The sequence below is a fragment of the Solanum lycopersicum genome, chromosome 1 (assembly GCF_036512215.1).
Source record: "Solanum lycopersicum chromosome 1, SLM_r2.1".
NCBI classification, from domain to species: domain Eukaryota; kingdom Viridiplantae; phylum Streptophyta; class Magnoliopsida; order Solanales; family Solanaceae; genus Solanum; species Solanum lycopersicum.
Window position 1 is genome coordinate 3,811,278 of NC_090800.1, and position 13,079 is coordinate 3,824,356.

The window sequence follows — 13,079 nt, forward strand, 5'->3', positions numbered from 1 at the left end:
GATGCATATGTATGTTTCATTTGTATATATTACAATAATGAATGAACAACCCTATTTATAGAGTGAGAAATCACTCCAAAGGTCACCATATTAAGTATCATAATAAATAGATACATTCTTATCCAAAAAGATTCATGTAAACTAGTGAATATGAATGGTTGTTCATGTACTAACTTTATGAACTATCCACTTATTTATTGGATTTATAATAGAATATACAATGTATAATTATAATTAAATATGTGTCTGGCTTTACATGATACTTATTATATAATTATATTTTATTTACTATTATACCCTTGAGATTCTTGTAATAACATTTATTTGGACCAAAACAACTAATTAATTATCCATGTAAAGCATTTCGAATTGTCTCATTTTAATTGTACATTTAATTTTTTCACATCTAATAAGAAAAATAATAAATACTCTTTTGATCTTTTTAAGTTGTCATATTGCATTTTTCGAAAGTTAATTTGATTAATTTTTAAAGTTAAATTAGATTATGTTAACTTGATATTTTTAAATAAAAAATTTTGGATATTAATAATCTATATGAAACGTACTATGAATTATAAATTTTTGCATTTAAATATGATAAAAATAAATATCTTAAAATATCAATCAAAATTCTTATTATTTGACTCTAAAAAAAGAAAATCATGACAACTAAAAGTAGATAAAGGAAATAGTTTACTAAATTATTTCAAATACTCCCTCCATCCACAATTTGTCATGATTTTCTTTTTTAGAGTCAAATTATAAGAACTTTGACCAATATTTTACGATAGATATTTTGATCATATTGATCAATATGCAAAAAGATGCAATTTATACTACTTTTCGTATAATTTTTGAATATCTATTTTTAAAAAAAAAATATCGAATTAACATAATCTAATTTAACTTTAAAATTAGTCAAATTGATTTTTGAAAAGCGCAACATGACAAACAACCGAAGGAGTAAATGTGTTTTAAGAATTGAGCACTATAAGAAATTATTACTTCTTTAATATTAAGAGTACTGAGGTATAATTGAAAACAATTACTCCCTCTGTCCGAATTGATATGACACTATTTTTTTAGAGTCAAGCAATTTAGGTTTGACTGGAAATTTATGTATAGGATCTTCAATTTTTAAAAAATGAAATTTATATATTACTAGTAAACAAAGTAAAAAGTACTATGTGTCACAATAATTGATTATTCAAAATGTTTAAAAGATCTATAAAAAATTTATGATAAAAAATAAACTTGTTTATGAAAAACAACATATAATTTAAAAAGTCTAATTTATATGTTCAAATAAAACTTTAACGTTATTTCATAAATTTATATTATAATTTCATATCGTATTGGACCAATGAGAACATGCCAACTGTTTTGTTGTCAAGCAGCCGAACTGCCAATCATTTATATACTAGGATACTGGTGAAGTTTGTTTTAATATGTGCATATGCCAATTTAACTATATTTAAATATTTATTTATCTGTTTCAAAATAAGTATTATTTTAGCAAAAAAATATGTTTGTTAAAATAAGTACAATCCTAATGAATGGAGTACTTATTAGTCATTTCATGTATGATTTATATATGTATACTTTTAAGTATCATAAATAAAAATAATCTTTTTATTAATTTACATTTTAAGAAATCTTTTATAAACTTCACAGACTTGTTTATATTCAAAAGAATTAGTTATAAGCGTAAAATGAAAATTTTATAAATTGTCAATTAATTAAAGTAATTATTTTTAATAATATGAACAATCGGTATGAGATCGGTGTTTATTTTCTAAAATATTTAGGTCATTGACCAAATCATGTTTGACATAATAATGTGAAGTTGCTTGTAATTTGTGCACATGGTGATTTCACTAAATGACACACATTATCTATCTGTGTTTTTGAGTTGGCTACTTCATTGTTACTACTATTTGGACCCAATTTTCTATATGTGCTAACGTGGTATGTTCATTTTTGAAAATATTGTATAATTTGACTAATTTAATTTTTTCAAAGATACACTAGTCTAGTACTAGTATAGTAGGAGTACTATTTGCTATCTTTTAATTGTGGACAAAAATGATCCAATAAGTTTGGAATAAGTTTAAAATAGTTTTTTTTCAAAATATGTATTTTATAATAATTTAATTTTATATGTTTGTTATAAGTGATATTTTTTTATCTTTGTTAAATATATTACTTGAACTATATCTATTTGTGAGAACTGTGTAAATATATTTAATCTGAAATATTAGACAATTTATCAAACTTAAAAAATCGAAATGAAGATGAGAGTTACAGAGGATATGGAATGTCAAGGTGGAATCTAGAAAATTGTTGATGATACAGTCTTGTTAAGTCTGGTACTAAAAGGGCAAAAATATTGAGCATAATTTTCAAAAGGGCAAAAATATTGAGCATAATTTCCAAAAGGGCAATTAAAATAAGATCGAAATCAAAAGGATAACAATTAGACGGAAGGGTGACTCGTCGAAGTTTTTATCGAGTAAAATACAGCTTGACATATGCCTTACAAGGTGTGAGTTGACATGATACCTATAGGTCCAGGTGCTTGCACCTTGTAAGATGCATGGGAGTCTGTGCCTTGCTCCTTACCAATTTTATGAGAGTCATACAAAGGGTTAACACAATCTAAAATCTTCATTTTTTCTTTTTCTTTACCAAATTCTTCTATTTCTTTTGTTTTATTCTTCATGGCAACACTTTAATTTCTTTTAAGAGAGTTTTTTCGTTATCACTTGTCATGTTCACTAATAATTTATTAAATTGTGTAACAAAAAGAAATGAACTTTGGTCATATATATATAGGCAAGCCATTGTTTGAATTTTAATTAAGAGTTATTATTTGTCTTAACTTGGAGATTACATACTTAAATTGGTCAAACACAATATTAAGGTATATTAATGGAATATCTGCTAACTTTTACTTCCTTCCAAAAAGTTGTCTTATACCATTTTTAAGACAGTCTTACTAACTTTATTTCAAAGTTAAATTAGATTACAGTAATTCAATATAATAATAAAAAATTTAATTAAAAAACTATATGACTATGTTTTTTTACATTTTAATAAGAAATAAAATGCAATTTATAGTACTCTCATATAGTTTTTTTATATTAAAATTTTTATTTTTAAAATATTGAATCAATATAATTTAATTTAACTTTGAAATTAAGTTATTTAAATTGACCCTTAAAAACAAAATAAAATAAGTATTTCGGAAGGGAATAAACTTAGCAGATATTTCATTAATATAATTTAATATTAGGAATTTAATATCCTACTTTATATGCACAATATGAAGCATGGTAGTTTGACCAATTTAAGTAGGCAATCTCCTAATTAAGACAGTAATAACTCAAAATTCAAATCCAAACAATGCACTACCTATATAAATATATGACAAAAGTTTATTCTTTTTGCACACAATCTAACAAATTATTAATGAATATGCAGGTGATGATAACGAAAAAGATCTCTCAGAAATAAAAATAAGTGTTGCCACCAAGAAAAAAGCAAAAGAAATAGAAGTATTAGGTGAATAAAAAGAAAAAAGTGAAGATTTGAGATTATGGTAGCCCATTATATGACTCACGAATTAGTAAGGAATAAAGTACATACACAACTCCCATGCGCCTTACAAGGTGCAAGTCGACCTGCGACTTCCAAGTATCATGTCACCTTGCGCCTTGTAAGACACATGTTAGGCTGCATATAAAATTTCAAGAGTCATCCTTCTATCTTAATGTTTTGCTTTTGGTTTCAAACTTTTTTTGGTTGCCTTTTCGAAATTTATTCTCAATCTTTTTTTCCTTCTGGATCTGGACTCTAATTTTATTTGCGTTTTTGAGATAAATATTTAGTAATAAAAATGATGTGGGTACTTAAGAGGTATGAAGAGGTGTCTGGCCAAATTATAAATAAGGACAAAATTTTCTTTTATCTGCATGAAGAAACACCTCCTTGGTGGGAATGAGATCGAAAAAACTCACGCGTATAAAAAAAAACTTTCCCTTTTAAATACCTAGAATGTACTATTTATTATGGAAAGAAGACCAAGGTACACTATAAAGATATACTAAGGGAAATGACAAAAATGATCACGGACTGGCAGAATGAGTGCTTATTCTATGGAGGATGACATGTGTTGATCGCACACGCTCTACAATATATGCCAGTGTATCTTCTATCAACCATGAACCCTACTAGAGGAATCATAAAACAAGTGCACCAAGTTTTTGCTAAGTTTTTTTGGTACAAAACAGGGGGAGAAAGGGGAAAACATTGGATTGCGTGGAAGGATTTATGTTTTCCTAAGATAGAACGAGGAGTGGGGTTTGAGATCACTCCATGAAGTAACTAAGCCCTATTTAAGAGGCTATGGTAGAGATTTAGGGTCTCGATAGGATCTTATGGAGTATATTTATGTGGAACAAATAATGTAAGTATCAACACTTGGTTGTTGCGAGAGCTAGATGAGCTTCACGTGCATGGAAAAAATAATAGAGGTAAGAGATGAGACTGAACATTAGATAAAATGAAAAATTAAATCATGAAACTTCAAGTTTTGATTTGATAACTAGACCAAGTAAGGAGCATTATACTTCATTGAAAATGTTATGGTGATGAAATATATTGAAGCGAAAAGTCACACCAGAAATGGAGAAAGGAATAAGAAAAATGGTTGGCATGATATCATAAGATCAAGATTAACATTAGCGTGGAACCTCGAGAAAGTGATACACCATGCTAGATGCCTAATAATAGTGACAATTTCTCAATAAAATCTGCATATGAACTAATGATAAAAAGAAGACTACAACAAGAATGGTTGGACAACCTAAGTTGTTTCCCATGGAGGGTAATGCAAGGGAGGATTGCCACCGAAGACAACCTAAGGAAGATGACGATTTCTTTGGTCTCAAGATGCTACTGTTGTGAATGCTACGTACAAAAGACTATGTTTCACCTATTTCTAACAACTTCACTAGCTCAAAAGTTATGTATATAGTTGATATAGAGGCAGTGGAATGAACCATCCCTAAAAAAATTAAGGTACATATACAAAGCCATTCTTTCTCTGTTAATTTGGGAGTTATGAAAAAAAGGACATGACAATGAAGTGGAATGCAAATATCTACTCCAGCAGACCATGATATACATGCATTGCTTGGTCAAAATTAAAATACTCATGAATTGGGGTACCAACAGAGTGGAGGAAATAATAGCCAAGCTACAGAAATACAAACCAAAGAATCATTGGTTGATAGTAAGAGGGGAATTACCAGAGCAAGGATGAATGAAATTACTAGAGCAAGGATGGATGAAGTGCAACATAGATGAATTTGGTAGAGGAAATCTGAGAGAAAGTTCATACGCCTCCTGCAACAGAAATAAATATGGAGATCTTATTAGTGCAAAGGTTCGATGCATGAGAATACTACAAGCATGAAGGCAGAGGCTACTACAATCCTAATGGAATTAAGGAGATGTCAAAATCTCAATTTACATGATATAATTCTTGAAAATGACTCACTCGATTTAAGAAAGATTAATACGGATAAATGGAAGATACCATGGCAATTAACAATTTAGATTGAAGAAATAAAACAGCTCATAAGACAACTACAAATTATGAATAAGTATCTATTTAGAGAAGCAAATCAACTTGTAGACAAGCTAGCAAATGTGGTATTGGATCAACCGATTACCTTAGTTGTTGATAATTTTTCACAACTTCCAATAAAATGTAGAAAATTACTAAATAGTGACACTGCACAAATCTCTAATCTAAGAATTAGAGCCAGGTGAATAAACAATATTCAATGATGTATAGATTACCTCAGCCAGTTTTATCAATCTACAAGGCTTAGAAAATGTGAGAAATTTAAGCTACCTAACAAATGTTATGTGCTTACCAAAAGGAGTCACCAAAAGAATTCGAGGGCCAGAGGGACAGATGTGAATTGGGAGAACTAATCTTGAGGAGGAGTTGTAAAAAAAGAAGCATCTGAGCATCGCGGATATCTCCAACACTATTTACCTCATCAGCAAAAGAACGATATAGTGGATGAAGTTTCAAGAGGAACAACACAATAGAATGAAAAAGTGAAGATGAAGGCTTACAAAGAGCTCACTCAACTAAGAGTCATGACTAGACACCTCAGTCGAATCCAAAAAATCCCACGATATCCACCGGATAACAACTCTACTACTTAAGAGAGAAAGAAACAGGAGAAGAAGAGCCCAACTAGAAAGAAGGGATGAGAGGAAAGGCACATACCTTTGTGAGTTGATTCTCTGCTCATTAATAGACCACTACCCAAAAGGGGAATTGATGATCCTCAGATGAAGAAGACAGACGGCTTAGTTGATAAACTCTCTCAGAGGATATATGGAGGCGAAAATGAGGAGAATGTCGAATTAGAAAACCCTACCTGAAGGGTCTTTTAAAAGAGGTTTCTAGAATTGGGCTGGGCTGAATTTCACTTTTATGTGAATTTTTTTGGACTCAGTTGAGTCCAATGTTGTACAAATTCATTCATCAATAAAATGTTCATGACCGAAAATTGACCAAAAAAGGAGCAATAGCCAATAGGAATTTAAGGTAGAACTTAAATAGAAATTAAACATATCTGTAATGAACTTTCAAAACACAATTAAAGTAGAAATAAATAGATACAATAATACAAACATTCATTATATATATTACTCCAAGCATGTTATCCATTATAAGATTTTTTTTGTGTGTGCGTGCGTGCGTGTGTGCGTGCGTGCGCGCGTGCGTGCGTGTGTGTGTGTGTGAACACCTAATTTTTTACCAAAATATAAAGAGTCAAACACCAATAAGATAAATTATAGTTTAATAATAAAAAAAGAATTGATAAATAGAAGTTGGGAATTTAAGTTATTTGTTAATTATCTAGTTTAAAAATAATAATAATATAGAAAATATTATGAAAATGTATAGAAAAAGAAAAGAAAAGAGGAGTCCTAAATATTATCTAAGTAGAATTCTCATTTAAAGGAGAAATAAATTTTATTTAGAAATTGTAAATTAATAAAACTAATAAAATAAAATAAACTAATAATAATAATAATAAAAAAAGAAAAAGAAGTAAAATTGAGAAATTATATAAAGATAACAAAAGAATAAAAGAAAAAACAAAACAAAAAAAAGAGCATAAAACAACGAAAGAAAAAAAAAGCAGAACTTTTTAAAACAAAAACAGAAACAGAAAATAAAAAAAACGTGAAAAATTGAAAAATCAAAAAAAAAAAAAGAAGAGAGAGAAGCACAAAGAAAAATAAATAAATAAAACAAAAGTGGAATAAGAAACTTATAAAAATATACAATTATTAAAGAAAGGATAAAATAAAAATAAAAAATAAAAACAAAACGTAAAAAGAAAGATTTATATAAACTTTCTAAAAGAAAGTAAAACAAATATTATAAAAAAACAAAAAAAAACAAAAGAAAAACAGAGCTAATTAAAAAATAGAAAAAAAAATTAAAAAATAGAAAAAAAAATAAAAAAGAAACAGTATGTTGTTGAAAAAAATAAAAAGAAAAAAGAAAAGAAGGGGTAACTAAAAACGTACAAAAAGGAAAAATGAAAAAAAAAATTAAAAGAAAAGAAAAAACCTTTTTTAAAGAGAAATTGTCTTTAATCTCTTTAGATTTTTTTTTGGCTAGAATTAATTATAAATTTCATAAATTTATCTCTTATTTTGAATCTAATTTTTTTAAAAAACAAAATATACAAGAAACAGAAAATAATAAAACAAAAAGAAAAAAAATGAAAAAAAAAAGAAAAAAAATAAGAAGAGAGAAGCAAAAAAAAATAAATATAGAGAACAAGAAATTAAAAAAAAAGAATGAAAAAAACGTAAAAAAAAAAAAGAGTAACAAAAATTATTAAAAAAATAAAAAAAGGAGAAGAAGACAAATTTTAGAAAATAATCATAAAATAAAAAAAATTAATAAAACAGAAAGTTAATTTTTAAAAAAAAAAAAAGAAAGAAAGGAAACTAGGAATAAAATAATAATAATTAAAAAAAACAAAAACCTAAGTTTTTTTATAAAAAATAAAATAAAAAAAGAAAGATAAAGAGTGAGTTTAGAAGAATGTCAACCAAAATTAAAAATTATTACTTTATTATAAAAAAAATTAAAAAAAAAATACCAAAGATAATCAAAAAAGAACGTGCAGCATTAAATAAATTAAAATTTTTCTTCGTAAAATTAATAGTAAATCTCTTAAAATTTTACCTCTTGTTTTAAAATGTAACTAAAAAAAAATAATCTTAAAATTACTCAAACACTAAAATCTCTTTCCTATATAAATTCTACTTTCAAAATATTAGATATTTAAAAATAAATGGACATACCCTGAAAAAAAAATAAGATCATTTTAAATAAATTAGTCAGTTCAAATAAATTAAACAATAAATTTGAGTAAAAAAAAATATAAATATTTTTATTATTATGCTAGAACCACGGGACTCGAGGGGTGCCTCACACCTTCCCCTCGGTCAACAGAATTCCTTACCCGGATTTTTGGTTCGCAGACCAATAAAAAATAGAGTCAAATTTACTTTTGATTAAGGATTTAAATAAGGTGACTTGGAACACTAAAATTCAATTCCAAGTGGCGACTCTGAATAATAATTATCCCTTTTCAAAATGTCACTTTAATTGGAAAAACTCTTCTTTCTTTTCGAAACAATAAAAATCAAAAAAATATGTTGAGGGAAAAAAAAGGGGTGTGACAGATGGCGAATCCGCTGGGGATTAACTAGAATTCGAGCTTTCAATATTGATTTATGTATGACTATGATTTATTTATTTACATTTTGGGATATTGTATTTATTTGTCTTAATGTGTAAATTGTCTACTTATTTAATGTATGATATTATTTGATCTGCATATAAATTGTGATCTCTCGCGAATTTTACTTAGTCTTCAATAATAATATGATGGGAATTGCAACTATGCACCCCATTTCTGTCAAGATAGTCAGTGGATCTTCGGTCCATGGTGAAGGATTTTTAATCACACATATTTAGGATAGGGAGCACCCATGCACAAAGCCGGAAAGCGCTGCTACCGGTACGTTGCTACTCCCTAACTCGAGTTGTCAGCTCGTTTTACAGCCAGTCTAGATACTTTTCTCCACGAGTTTAAACATGATAACTAAAACCAAATGTAATAGTTCCTAATAGATTTCATTATTTGAATCATTTACATATGATTTAATGAAAGACTCTACATATGATCGGATCTATCTAGATAAATAACTCAATTTACCATTTTAAATTAAAATCAGAATAATAGAAATTTTTTTTTTCTTTTACAATGTAAAGTTCACAAAAAGAAATTTTAAAAGTTTTCTTATATCACTTTAAACGATGAAAAAAGTTGCATTTGTCAATAAATTTCTAACAAAAAATATTTAAGTGTTCAATCTGAACGAAAATGAAATAATATGCGTATATATTAAAAAGGAAATTTTTCCTTAAGAAAACATATTTTTACTTATATTTTGGAACTACGTTAGACCTGATTCTTGTTTTAACAAGATACGTAGGCAACCTTATTGTGAGGTTTGGTCCAACCGAGAAAAAAAATCCTAAAAATTCTAGTCACATGAACTGGGGCAAAAAAAAAGATTTTTTTTCTTTGACTTGATTGGTAACAACATGCTTAGTATTATGCATAAGAAAAAAGTGTTAAACTATTTGGTAAGACATATCAACTTTGTTGTGAACTATAGACTTCTATTGACATCTCTTAATACATTTATGTCATACTTGAGAAATTATCTTGTTTAAAGTTATTGATAAAATAAATTTGACCTCATTGTTTCAAATGCATTGTGTGGTGAACTTTACGACGTAAAATTCAAAGTCATGATTTTGCTGATCTAGAACTTGGCCCGAATGTTGGTTGAGACGAAATTTTAAACAACATTTAACTTGAGAAAGGATTATAGGCTTTCTTTGAATCGATTGTGCCTTTCAAGCCTACCGAATGACATTTATCTACAGAACTCCCATTTCGACCCTGAAAGCTTTTTATTTGAATAACCATATCTTAGCATATACCTTTTGAGTGTAAAAATGCACTAATCCCTTTATCTCACATCCTTGAGCGCACTATGAAATATCTATATAACATCAAAGACCTAAGTTGGGTAACAAAGTGAAAAAACCCAAATATGTCCAAAAAAAAAAGATAGAATGAAAAATGAAAAAAAAATCTCCAACAAAAAGGAGAGAAGATCAAAAAAATGAAAAAGACCTTACAAGAAAACAAAGGTTAAATGCAAAAACGAAAAAAAATATCAAAAGCGTCGTGCGAATTATAAGGAGGAAGTAGTGACTTTATCTCAAATGAATATCCTACCTTTCCCTAAGACTACATTACAAGCCAATGACAAGTCCTATTTGATCTCATTTTTTATGTTCTCATATTAGTAGATGCTTACATGAGGGCCAAGCATATGGTATCTTAATCTCATTCATTGAATATCTTTCTGAGTGGGAGTGACTTTAAAAAATGTCCTATGATCTAAATTATTATATTGTGTGAAGTAGGACTTTCATATATTGAGAGTGCATTTGAAACATGAGGATACGAATAATTCTATCCCTTAATTTTGACAAGATAAATTGATCTTGTAACTACTTAAATATATTTGAGATACAATTTGAAACTATATAAATTACTCAAAGTTGACCTCAAATTTATTTGAAAGTCGTTGAATGTAGTTCATATGCATAATACTAATTGTTGGTACCAACTAAAGTCAAAGCATTATCAAACATGAACTAATTCTTTTTTCATTTTTCCATTATATTTCTAAAAATAAATCAAAAAAAATACTTTTATTGAACTACGTTCGACCTGATTCCTAAGAGGATACGTAGGCAGCCCTTCATTGAGGTTTGGTCTAATCACTCAATAAAATAATGATCATAATATTTTAAATCTCCAAGGGTTGAAACATGACACTGTAGCCCATGTATGTTATAAAAAAAATAAAAAATTAAAAAAATAAGAGAGCCTTATGAGTGAAAACTCTCGAGAGAAACATAAGACGACAGTAAAAAAATAAGAATGTCTACTTGGTAAAAAATCACGAGTGACACCATTTATCAAATGATGACATTCCGTCTTAGCATTAGCACAATAAAGATAGAAATAAAGTTAGAGGCTGAAAGAGCTATAAAGACAAATCATGCAAGTAATTCGCTAGAGACAAACGTCGCGATGGAAAGTTTTTGAATCCTTGTCTCTCATATAATATGCAAAAAAAAAGAATTTTTTTTTCTTGATAAAATCTGGGGCATTTTATTTTATTTTTAAATTGGTCAATGTACCAATAAAAATAAAATAAAATAAACTAATGTTAAATAATAATGATAATAAAAGTAAAAAAAATTAACCCCTATCCTATTTTCATGTCTTCACATGGCACAATAACCCATGGTTGCATATAGGGCACAATAACCCCTATCATCATTTTTATGTCTTCACAGGGCACAATAACCCCTGGATTGCATATAGGGCACAATAACCCCTATCATTTTTTTTTCTTCACAGGGCACAATAACCCCTGGTTGCATATAGGGCACAATAACCCCTATTTTATTTTTCATGTCTTCACAGGGCACAATAACCCCTGGTTGCATATAGGGCACAATAACCCCTATTTTTATTTTTCATGTCTTCATAGGGCACAATAACCCCTGGTTGCATATAGGGCACAATAACCCCTATTTTATTTTTCATGTCTTACAGGGCACAATAATCCCGGGTTGCATATAGGGCACAACAACCCCTATTTTATTTTTCATGTCTTCACAGGGCACAATAACCCCTGGTTGCATATAGGGCACAATAACCCCTATAATTTTTTTTCTTCACAGGGCACAATAACCCCTGGATTGCATATAGGGCACAATAACCCCTATCATTTTTTTTCTTCACATGGCACAATAACCCCTGGATTACGTATAGGGCATAATAACCCCTATCTTTTTTTTCTTCACAGGGCACAATAACCCCTAAATTGCATATAGGGCACAATAACCCCTATCATTTTTTTCTTCACAGGGCACAATAACCTCTGGATTGCATATAGGGCACAATAACCCCTATCATTTTTTTTTCACAGGGCACAATAACCCCCGGATTGCATATAGGGCACAATAACCCCTATCATTTTTTTTCTTCACAGGGCACAATAACCCCTGGATTGCGTATAGGGCACAATAACCCCTATCTTTTTTTTTCTTCACAGAGCACAATAACCCCTTGATTTCATATAGGGCACAATAACCCCTTGATTTCATATAGGGCACAATAACCCCTATCATTTTTTTTCTTCACGGGGCACAATAACCCCTGGTTGCATATAAGGAACAATAACCCCCTATCAATTTTTTCCACAGGGCACAATAACCCCTGGATTGCATATAACGCACAATAACCTCTGGATTTCATATAGGGCACAATAACCCCTATCATTTTTTTTCTTCACAGGGCACAATAACCCCTATCATTTTTTTTTTCTTCAGATGGCACAATAACCTCTGGATTGCACATAGGGCACAATAACCCCTGTCATTTTTTTTCTTCACAGGGCACAATAACCCCTGGATTGCATATAGGGCACAATAACCCCTATCATTTTTTATGTCTTCACATGGCACAATAACCCATGGTTGCATATAGGGCACAATAACCCCTATCATCATTTTTATGTCTTCACAGGGCACAATAACCCCTGGATTGCATATAGGGCACAATAACCCCTATCATTTTTTTTCTTCACAGGGCACAATAACCCCTGGTTGCATATAGGGCACAATAACCCCTATTTTATTTTTCATGTCTTCACAGGACACAATAAGCCCTGATTGCAATTTGGGTACAAAACTCCCTTTTGTCTTAATTTTTTTTATATTCTGTTATAGGTTGTAAAAACATTATTTTTTTATTACTAGTATAGACTTTCATAGCTTTCATCAATAACTCACAAAA

At 29.1% G+C, this 13,079-nt stretch overlaps 1 long non-coding RNA gene across 3 annotated transcripts in view; it reads right to left on the minus strand.

Annotated features, from left to right (window-relative positions):
- Nucleotides 1-9,641, minus strand: part of LOC138347865 (uncharacterized) — a 66,406-nt gene extending 56,765 nt beyond the window's left edge. The window contains exons 1-2 of one of the 3 annotated variants that reach the window (XR_011220415.1): nt 6,311-9,641; nt 5,313-5,409 (exon numbers count right to left, since the gene is read on the minus strand). This is a non-coding gene — a long non-coding RNA (uncharacterized lncRNA). Of the gene's footprint in view, nt 1-5,312 lie in introns of all 3 variants that reach the window. The other 2 variants (XR_011220417.1, XR_011220414.1) reach the window with 2 other exon arrangements.
- Between the last annotated feature and the right edge of the window lie 3,438 nt (nt 9,642-13,079).